Genomic DNA, 9,580 nt, shown 5'->3' on the forward strand with positions numbered 1-9,580 from the left:
CTTTCCTTTCCTTTCCTTTCCTTTCCTTTCCTTTCCTTTCCTTTCCTTTCCTTTCCTTTCCTTTCCTTTCCTTTCCTCTCCTTTCCTCTCCTTTCCTCTCCTTTCCTCTCCTTTCCTCTCCTTTCCTCTCCTTTCCTCTCCTTTCCTTTCCTTCTTCCATCAAATTGGACCCAACTGGCACAGGAGGAGCTTGTCCCTCCTTCTCCAGCGGTGCATCTGTGGATTCAAACTGTGTGCCTTTGGGGTTGAAGCACAGCTTCTTACCACTCTGCCATGAGAGCTCCAAGAAGCATTCTTTTTTAAAAGATAAGAGCTTTTAATCACTCTTTTTATTCAGGGATTAGTCCATTAAGACACTCCACAAAAAGTAACAGTAACACAAATGATGCTGATACACATTTAAATGTGCTAATTTCTTTAATCCCTACTATAACTGTGGAATGTTGTGGTATGTTGTGTATCTTTGAGTCAGAGTCGACTGACCCTTCAGCAGGTTTTCAGGGTCTGTGAATCACATGAGAGGAGACTACTTCTTTCTCCCTCGGAGAAACTGATGGATTTGAACCATCCACCATGAAGTTGGCAGTGCAAGTCCTAATCTCTACGCTGCTGGTGCTCCCTGTCGAATCAGTACTGTTAACTGGCTTCATCTTATCGGCGAGAAGGCAGAAACAGAGAGAGAGGGGGTAAATTGCCTGAGCTCAGGGTGCCAATGAGGAAGGGAGTCCAAATTCAAACGCAGGTGATTTGACCCATAGACTTTGCTGTTTATCATACTGTGTTCCACTTCCACCACCATTCCCAACAGAGCCCTGGTGGTGCAGTGGATTAAGCACTGGACTGCTAATTGAAAGGTCATAGATTTGAACTCACCAACTGACCTTTGGCGGAAAGATTAAGCAATCTTCTCCCCCGACGGGGCCAATCTACCTTGTCCTTAGGGTTGTTATGAGGCCTAGCAATTGTCTGAGTTCAGTAAAGATTACAGCCAAGGAAACTCGACGAAGCTGTTCTACTCTACAAAAAACAGAGTCGTAATCAGTTCAATGAGCAAAGGGACTTGGAGTTGAGTTTTACAGGTGAGGAGATTGAGTGTAGGAACAAATCCAGGTGGTCTGGCCCCACTGTCCTATTTCTGGAGAGATAAGAATTACTTTTGTGGAAGCTCTCTCTTCCTAGAAGCCAGTCCCTTCTTTCACCAGACTTTGATGATTAGCCACAAATGCATGTCTATTATGTATTTTTTTGGAATACATGGAGGACTTGAAAAGGCCCTGTATTTGAGAGCTGGACAATGGATAAGGATGACAGAAGATGAATCGGTGCCTTTGAGTTGTGGTGTTAGAGATGAGTATCTCACGGACTGCCAAAAGAACAAACAGGTATGTGTTGAAGAAAGTGCAGCCACAATGTTCCTTAGAGGCAATATTGATGAAGCTTCATCTCACGTACTTTGGACATGTTAGGAGAGACTATTTCTTAGAAAAGGACATCATATTTGGAAAGGTGGAGGGTCAGTGAGAGACAGGAAGACTCTCAACAAGATGGATTGATGCACTGTCTGTGGCAATGAATTAAAATGTATGGGGGATGATAAGGATGGCACAAGATAGGACAGAGTTCAGATCTATTTCTCACGGGCTTGCTATGAGTTGTACTTGAATAAATCACACCTAACATACACAGCAATAGAGCTTGACAGGCTCTTGGTAAGATCCTCACCATGGTGGTCTACCACACCACTACAATGAATGGAATCCACTTCCCTCAAGTGGATTCTGACATGTGGCAACCTTTAGTTAGCTGTTTATGCCACTCGGACTTTCACCTAGAAAGTATGGATAATAATTATACTTGCCTTGTATATCTATAATGAGGATTATATACATATCAACCTATGTGAAGTGTTTAGACCATTGTTAGCCAGTCTGTGTTGTTGTTATTGCCTTCAAGTTAACTCCACTCATAGTGATCCTATGAACCCTGCCCTATCCTGAGCCAACCTCATCATCTCAGCACACCTGACCCCATTGCTACAGTTGCTGTGTCAATCCATCTTGTCCAGGGTCTTCCTATTCTGAGTTGATCCTCGACCCTTCCAAGCATGATATTCTTCTCCAAGGAATATATATATGTATGTGCTTGCTATTTCTCATGTTAGGCCAATATAGTTTGGATCTCAGAAGAGTTCTACCAGGACTGAATTCTGACTTTGTCTATATATTACTAGTAAGTAATATATCCAGGGTTCAAACCAGGTTTCTCTAAATCCATAACCTATGGCCTACTTTTCAACAACTAGTTGAACAACTAGAAAAAAAATCAGCAAAATAGAGAAGTATTAAACATCATCAACTACAGTCTGTAACCAACATTTACAGCACATTTCATCTAATAATAGGTGAATATGCATTCTTTTCACTTCCCACAGAACATATGCCAAAATAGATCATATCCTGGGCCATTAAATACATCTTGACAAATATAAAGGAACTGAAATCATGCTGTCTTACAAATAGGAACTCAAACTAGAAGCCAGAAACAGAAAGGTAAGAGGAAAATCACCAAACACTTAGAAACAAAGTGAGATCCAGGGCCGTGCCAGTGTATGGGGACTGCCTGAGGCCATTAAGGACAGAGCCCAGAGTGTGCTGGCTCTTGCTCTTCCCTTCATGAGGTCTTCAGTGGGAAACTGGAGGCTTCAGCCTTGTTAGTTGTCCATGTGCCACAATGGCATTCTTCTGGATTTGCTGGAGTTCTCATTGTCCCCAAAGTCACGCTGTGCTCTTTGAAAAGTGTGAGCAGCTCCTCTGTGGAACCTTATTCCCTCTATTTGTTTTTTGTTCTCTTGAGGCTTTATAGGGGCTCCTTTGACATTGACCTATGGTTTTACTCTGTAGGACAGAGATTAGAGCCCGTGAAGCTGGACAAGAACTCTCATACAGATCCATATTGCCCTTCTTATCTTAGGCTTCCACCTAAACTCCCCTTCCTCTTAGCTGCAAAGTCCATACAAAGCATAGCATACAAACTGACTTTCCACTCAATGGGCAGGCCCAGACTATGTTAGGTCTCAGTGTGATTCCAAGCTAAGCCAGTTTCTACTTCCTCCTTCACTTACCTTATTGTTAGGGGCTATCAAGTCAACCATAATAACCCTGTGAACAGGGTTCTGAACTTTGCCCTAACTCTGACATACTCCATCCCTCCAGTCACTATGCCAGTCTATGTCATTGAGGGTCTTCCTCTCTTTCTCTGACTCTTCACTCTTTCAAATATGATGTCCCTTTTTAAGGACTGACCCCTCTTAAAAATGTGCCCAAAATATGTGAGGTAAAGTTTCATCATCCCTGCCTCTCAGGAGTACCCTGCTTGCACCAAGAAATATTTATTTGTTCTTTTCCGTAATCTTCTTCGACATCATAACTCAAAGGCATTGATTATTCTTCTGTCATCTGTTGCAGACCGAGGGTCCCAAAGAATGAAATAATTTTATAATTATTAATAATGAGACAGACTACCAGGAATGATATAGAGCAGAGAGTGTGAAAAACAGGGGGCCAACAGTTCCCATGACTGAAGGCCCCAAGCCATGCTTCTCTGAGTATTTATTTAGAATCATAAGGAAGGTAAACAAAGTAAAATCACAAGGAAGTACAAAACAAAAACAAAGGATAATGGTGAAGTCTTTTACAGATAAGGCCAAGTTCCTCGAGGGAAGGATTCATTTGACACAAACTAAGAACAATGTTGACTCCTAGCCCCAGTGCTACAAGGTGACCTTCAGCTTGTATTAAGCTTCCCTCATTTCCCAATACAGCATTTGGTCTACTATTATTAAATTTGATAGTCGGCTTCCCTCAGTCATATTTTGTCATTGTCCATCTTTCAGATGAATAGTAATTAATTGAAAAGACCATGATTTGAATCAGCTATACCTTAGTCTTTAACCTGGCATCATTGCTCTTCAGCAACAATGTCAACCTTCTCTACATCAATCATGATATTGCCTACTGGCCCAGTGGGGAGGATTTTCGTTTTCTTCATGTTGAGACGAAATCCATTTTAAAGGCTTCACTTACAGTAGAGAAAAATTAGAAACTGCTTAGATGTCAAAAATAGTGGACTGGGTAAATAAAATGTTATATTAATAATGTAAAACAAGCCAACAAGACTGTCTATAACTTCGCTCGCAAAACCCACCAAGTTATGACGCATTTAGCGAAGCATATGGGCGCGGAGGGGGGACTGGGCGGGCTTAGGCCTAGGCTTGACTAGGCAAGTCGCTGAACATAGTGGAGCGGGCGTCAGCTAGGGTGCAACGCGGGGCTGGGGCTCCAGCCTGCATCACTGCGGGATGTACCTGGCTGCACCACAGGCATCCTCCAGCCTCCTGGCGTGAGCACCGCTAAGAGAAGTACGACCTTCAAGTGCGCGAGCTGGAGAGGTCACAACGCTTTGACATGAAGGGCGACGACGCGATTGATTGTCTTCCTGCACATCCAGGAAACGGGTGGCACCACTTTCCGTGGCCACCTAGTGCAGAACGTGCGCCTTGATGTGCCCTACGACTGCAGGCCCAGCCAGAAGAAATGCACCAGCTACCGCCCAGTGGCAGGGAGACTTGGCTCTCCTGTGCTTTTTCATTGGCTGGAACTGCGGTCTGCACAACAGGCAACTGCGTGCCTGGCCTGCTGGACTGGGACCGGCTGTGCTGTGGACGTCCAGAAAGTGCTGCTACTTCTTCCTGTTGCTGGATCCTTGTTCCCACCACCTAAACGAGTGGTGGCACGTGCTGTTTGGCCATGTGTGATGGACGTACACCCACACCTGAGGAGCTCCTCCCTGCTATGAAGGTACAGGCTGGTCAGGCTGTACGCTACAGGAGTTTATGGGGTGCACTTACAACCTGGCCAAGAACCTCCGAGTGCACATGCTGGCCGACCTGGGCCTGGTGGGCTGGTATAATCAGTCGTTCAATCCTGAGGGCAAGTGCCCAGCTGCTGCTGGAGAGCGCCAAGAACTTGCAGGACATGGCCTTCTTTGGCCTGACAATTCCAAGGCAAGACACGGTACCCGTCTGAGTGAACATTCAACTTCATATTCATGTAGCCTTTCACACAATACAACAGCAGCCGAGTGGGCGGCGTGGAGGCGGGAGGGGACACCATCTACTGCACCGAGGAGCTCAAAGAGTGAGACATGCAGCTCCTTCTCCAAGGACCTCTTGGAGAAGCGCCTGTCAGTACAAGCAACAGCTGCGAACAGCGCCCCCCAGCTGCGAAGAGCATCCACTGCACTGTGTCACAGAGGCACGTGCGCAAGAAGATGCTGAGGAGCCAGGCCAGGCGCGCAGAGGACTACTTGAACTGCATCATGGAGAAATGGTAGAGCACTACTGTGGGGCCCACCGGGGCATGAGCCCCGCTATCCCAGTGGTCCCAGTGATGGCCCACTGCTTTGGAGGACAAAGAGTAGGGGACAGAAAAGCATAAGACCAGTGGGCATGCACGTGCGCAGACCCTACCCTGGACTCAGGAAGGTAGTGCCCAGACCTGTTTAACAAATTCTGAAAGAAACAGGGAGTGGGAGAGGGTGGATAAAGAGTCTTACTGTTCCTCTAAAGCCAGGATTCCTAAAAGTAAGTGTGGAAACTCAGGAGGTCAAAGCAAGTTATGTTGGAAAGGTGCATAGATAGCCAGGAAATGTAGATCCTTTCTGCTCTCCAGGCCTCTTCTCCCTGTTACAGTCAAGGCTTAAAGAAGATAAAAGGTTGCACACTCGTGTTTATCACGGCTTTGTTCACAATAGCAAAGAGTTGGAAACAATCCAAGAATGAATGGATAGAGAAGCTCTGGTATATTCACACAATGGTTTACTATGCTTTATTGAAAAACAAGGAACTCATGCAACATTATACAAAATGGGTGACCCTGGAGGACATTATGCTGAGTGAAATATCTCAATCACAAAAGGACAAATATTGCATAGGGCCACTGTTGTAAAATGGGACTGACTTTGGGGTTTAGGGGAACTTAAGGAAAGAGAGGATAAGTAATGTATATTGCATTGAAGCAGATGAGGGAGAGAACTATTTAAAAGGGATATATGATTAGTTATTATTATCATGACAGGAGTCCAGAATGAAGGCTGCATAGTGGAGTGGACCTGGGGATAGGGATTGTATAACAATAAAATAATTTTTCTTTTACTTTTCAAAGAGAAGAGTGAATTGGGGGGAGAGGGTGGTCAGGGAGAAAAGTGCAACAATGAATGAATGGAAACCTTACGTCTCTGTAAACTTTCATTAAAATTAATTAAAAAAAAAGAAGATAAAAGGTAAGGTGGTCCTACCCACCCGGTGTGCACCATGGAGCAGGTATATAGGTGAAGTCATGGAGAAGGCAGACACTGATGGGGACTGAACAGCTCAGAGAGGACAGTTATGCCAAACCAGGGCCTGGCCTGCTCCCCTATCAGCCGACGAGCCCTGTTCCTTGAAGACCACACTTACCTATGCACAGTCCCCATCCTTGTTCAGCTGGAGAGTAGACCAGCTCCCAGCACCTCTAGCTATGTTTCTTTTGGTCGCAGTTTGCTGGGCACCTGCAGCCCTTTTGAAGTTTCTAAAGCACCCAACACCACACACCACCCTGTCTATAGCCGAGTAAATGTGACCTTGAACATTTAGGTGAGAACCTAGTTTGCTTCATGCTTCACTGACCTACTGCCTACAGGGCTCATCCTGGGAAGGTGTCTCTGCCCCGCACTGCTCACCTTGGTGGGCAGAGGGATGTCCCAGGATTGGAAAGGCAATAGCCAGGGAAAGTCCAAACAGGGAAGCCTAGGAGCAGAGGACGTGCTTCTCCATTGTAGGACTCTGGGCTCATTGGAGGCTGCCTGTTTCCTGCCCTCCACCTCAAGACTTGTCCAAGGAGTCCTGGATCTTAGCTGTCGTAGTGCTGGATATAACGTGCATCGGGCTCCTGGGCTGGAGCATGCTGTGCCAGGCTGCTCACCAGCGCTGCACCACTGACCGTGGCGTTTGGTGACTGGGAGGGACTTGGACTTGCAGGATTTCTACTAGGGTTGGAAGAAACAATTCTCAGTGGTGTCTCTGGTACTCACAAACTCAGTCTACCAACCCCAAGAGCTGTCTCTCCCTTTCCCTACCTTCCTGGCCCCTGTCTACCTGATGGCCCTATGACAAGCCATGTTTTTTATCATTTTAAATGTTTCTTGCATCCCTGTGCCCTTGTACACCCCCTACACACATACTCCATGTCTCAGCTCCTGAGTTTGCCCCCTACCCCCAGCACTGTAGAAGTCTCTCACCTGAGCACCCTCTCTATCAAGCAAGGTCCAAGACCTGGCACTTCAGGGAGCTGCGGGTGGGTCCCAGGTCTTAGGTGTAGAGGGGAGAGTGTCCTGTCCGACCTCCAGTGTATCCCAGAAGAGGGAATGGGTGTCCCGCAACACAGGCCTTCCTCTGGGTGCCTTGGAGCCATGTGGGTGGGGCTGACCTTCTGGGGCTCGCCTTTCCTGTCCCTGGTTTTTCTCTAGCTCCCACTCTTCCTGCCATGTGTGAAGGAATTTGGTAGCTGCAGGAGTGGGAACAAAGAGCATGTAGTCCAAGTAGAGCTACTGTATCAGTGAAGGAATTTCTCCAAGGCCCCCTCAGATCATCCTGCAGTGCCCAGTTTACCCCTTGGAACCAATGAAGACAGACAGAGTGGGTGCACTGCTATCCTGCTGTGAGTAGGGGGGTAACACAGAGGAGAGGGCCAGGGAGCTAGTAGCCCCTCTTTTCAAGGGGTACAGCCACTTTTAGTCACTTGGTGTAAGCTTGCCTGAGGTTCCTTATTTTGGATAACATGCTTCTGGGGCTTGGCCCTCCTGACAGAAGCCACCTGGACCCTGAGAGGCACCGTGGCTGAGCTGGTAGCATAAGGAGAGGCTATATGCTCTCTTGCTTGAACCCAAAGTTCCCAGCCACACCAAAAACAGCTCCTCAAAGTAGACCTGATTGTGCACATAGGCTGATTCATTTATAATGCAACATACTTTCATTTATGCCCTATTGCTCTGATTCACACTTAAGTACCATGCTTTTCTTGGTTTCTTGGCTGCATTTGAAAAATTAATGTTTCCTGTCAGCTGCAGATGCTCAGCGTGGTCCAGCTTGCACAGTCTGCAGCATCTTAGCCCCGGCACTCTCCATTCAGGCCACTTGTGTTGAACTCAGGTTTTCTGGTTTCTCCAATGTCTTCTGAGACTTCATGGTAGGGCACCCACTCTAGAATCTGAACACTCTGCCCACCCAGGAATTAGATAGTCACAGGGGGCCTGTGAGGATACAAAGAGATACTGGTCCCCAAGCCACTCCCAGTACAGACCCTACAAAGATTGTTTAGGGCAGGAAGCCAGGGAGAGACGTGTGTAAGCAGTTAGTCTGTGACCGTTTGTTGAATCAGAGACTGAAATCCATCAGCTTTATTTATTTATGGCTTCCTATTAAGAGTGTTGACAAAATATTTTGGTTATTTATAAAAAATTTTTTTGGATGGAAAACAATTCATAATCATCTAACTGTTTTTGTTGAGATTGTCAATGACATAAACTCTGAAACACACACACACTCACACAGAGAGAGAGAGAGAAAGAGAGAGAGAGATCTTAGTCTTCAGTAGGGATTACAACTCAATATAAAGAAAATGAAAATGCTTGCAAAATAACCAAAATATTTTGAAAAGCACCAGTTCTGTGTTCAAAAGCAACCTGGTCCTTATCCTGTTTTTGTCTGGAAAATCCACTTAAACCAGTTCCACCATGGTTGACCCTACTAATACTTGAATTACCTGTGACACAGCTTCAACATTACAGCAACCTGTACAACCAGTACAGAAAACTGACACACAAGTGTGCTGGACTAATAAACAACATAATGATAAATAATCCTGCAATGGTAAAAATGATCGATGTTGTCAAGGATTTAATTTTACTAGTATCCATAATCATCACCCATGAAAGCAACAGTCAAGAAATCAAAGAATGAGAGAGCTCTGGTAGTCTAGTGGCAAGAAGCTGCACTGTAATACCGAAAGCTCACAGTTCTAATCCACCAGATGCTCCACTGGAGTTGTTATTTTGTGTTGTCAAGTCACCTGTGACCCATAGCTCTGTACAATAGCTCTGAACCTTACCCTGTCTTGAGCGAGTCTTAATAATTCCAACACTCCAACCCCCGTTGGCCCAGTCACTGTATCAATCCATCTCATCCAAGGTCTTCCTCTCCTGCGCTGTTTGTTCACCTTTTCAAGCAGGATGTCCTTCTCCAAGAGTTGCTCTCTCCTGTCCACTTGTCCAAAGTATGTGAGATGGAGCTTCCAAATTCTAGCCTCCAAGGAGAATTTTGGTTTCACCCTTTCCAAGACAGACCTATTTGTTTTTTTGAAGGTCCATAGATAGTATACCAATTGACATATTTCAGCTAACAGATGCTGCCTTGGATGTGCTCACCAAGTTGTGCCAAGAAATCTGGAGAACAACCACTTGGCCAACTGACTGGAAGAGATCTATA

The 9,580-nt window shown here is 45.8% G+C and overlaps 1 pseudogene; it reads left to right on the forward strand.

Moving 5' to 3' along the window:
- LOC102876021 overlaps window positions 1–5,391 on the forward strand; it is a 29,892-nt pseudogene extending 24,501 nt beyond the window's left edge.
- Window positions 5,392–9,580: the final 4,189 nt, after the last annotated feature.

This window comes from Elephantulus edwardii, unplaced genomic scaffold, assembly GCF_000299155.1.
Source record: "Elephantulus edwardii isolate Elephantulus edwardi_28Jun2011 unplaced genomic scaffold, EleEdw1.0 scaffold00246, whole genome shotgun sequence".
NCBI classification, from domain to species: domain Eukaryota; kingdom Metazoa; phylum Chordata; class Mammalia; order Macroscelidea; family Macroscelididae; genus Elephantulus; species Elephantulus edwardii.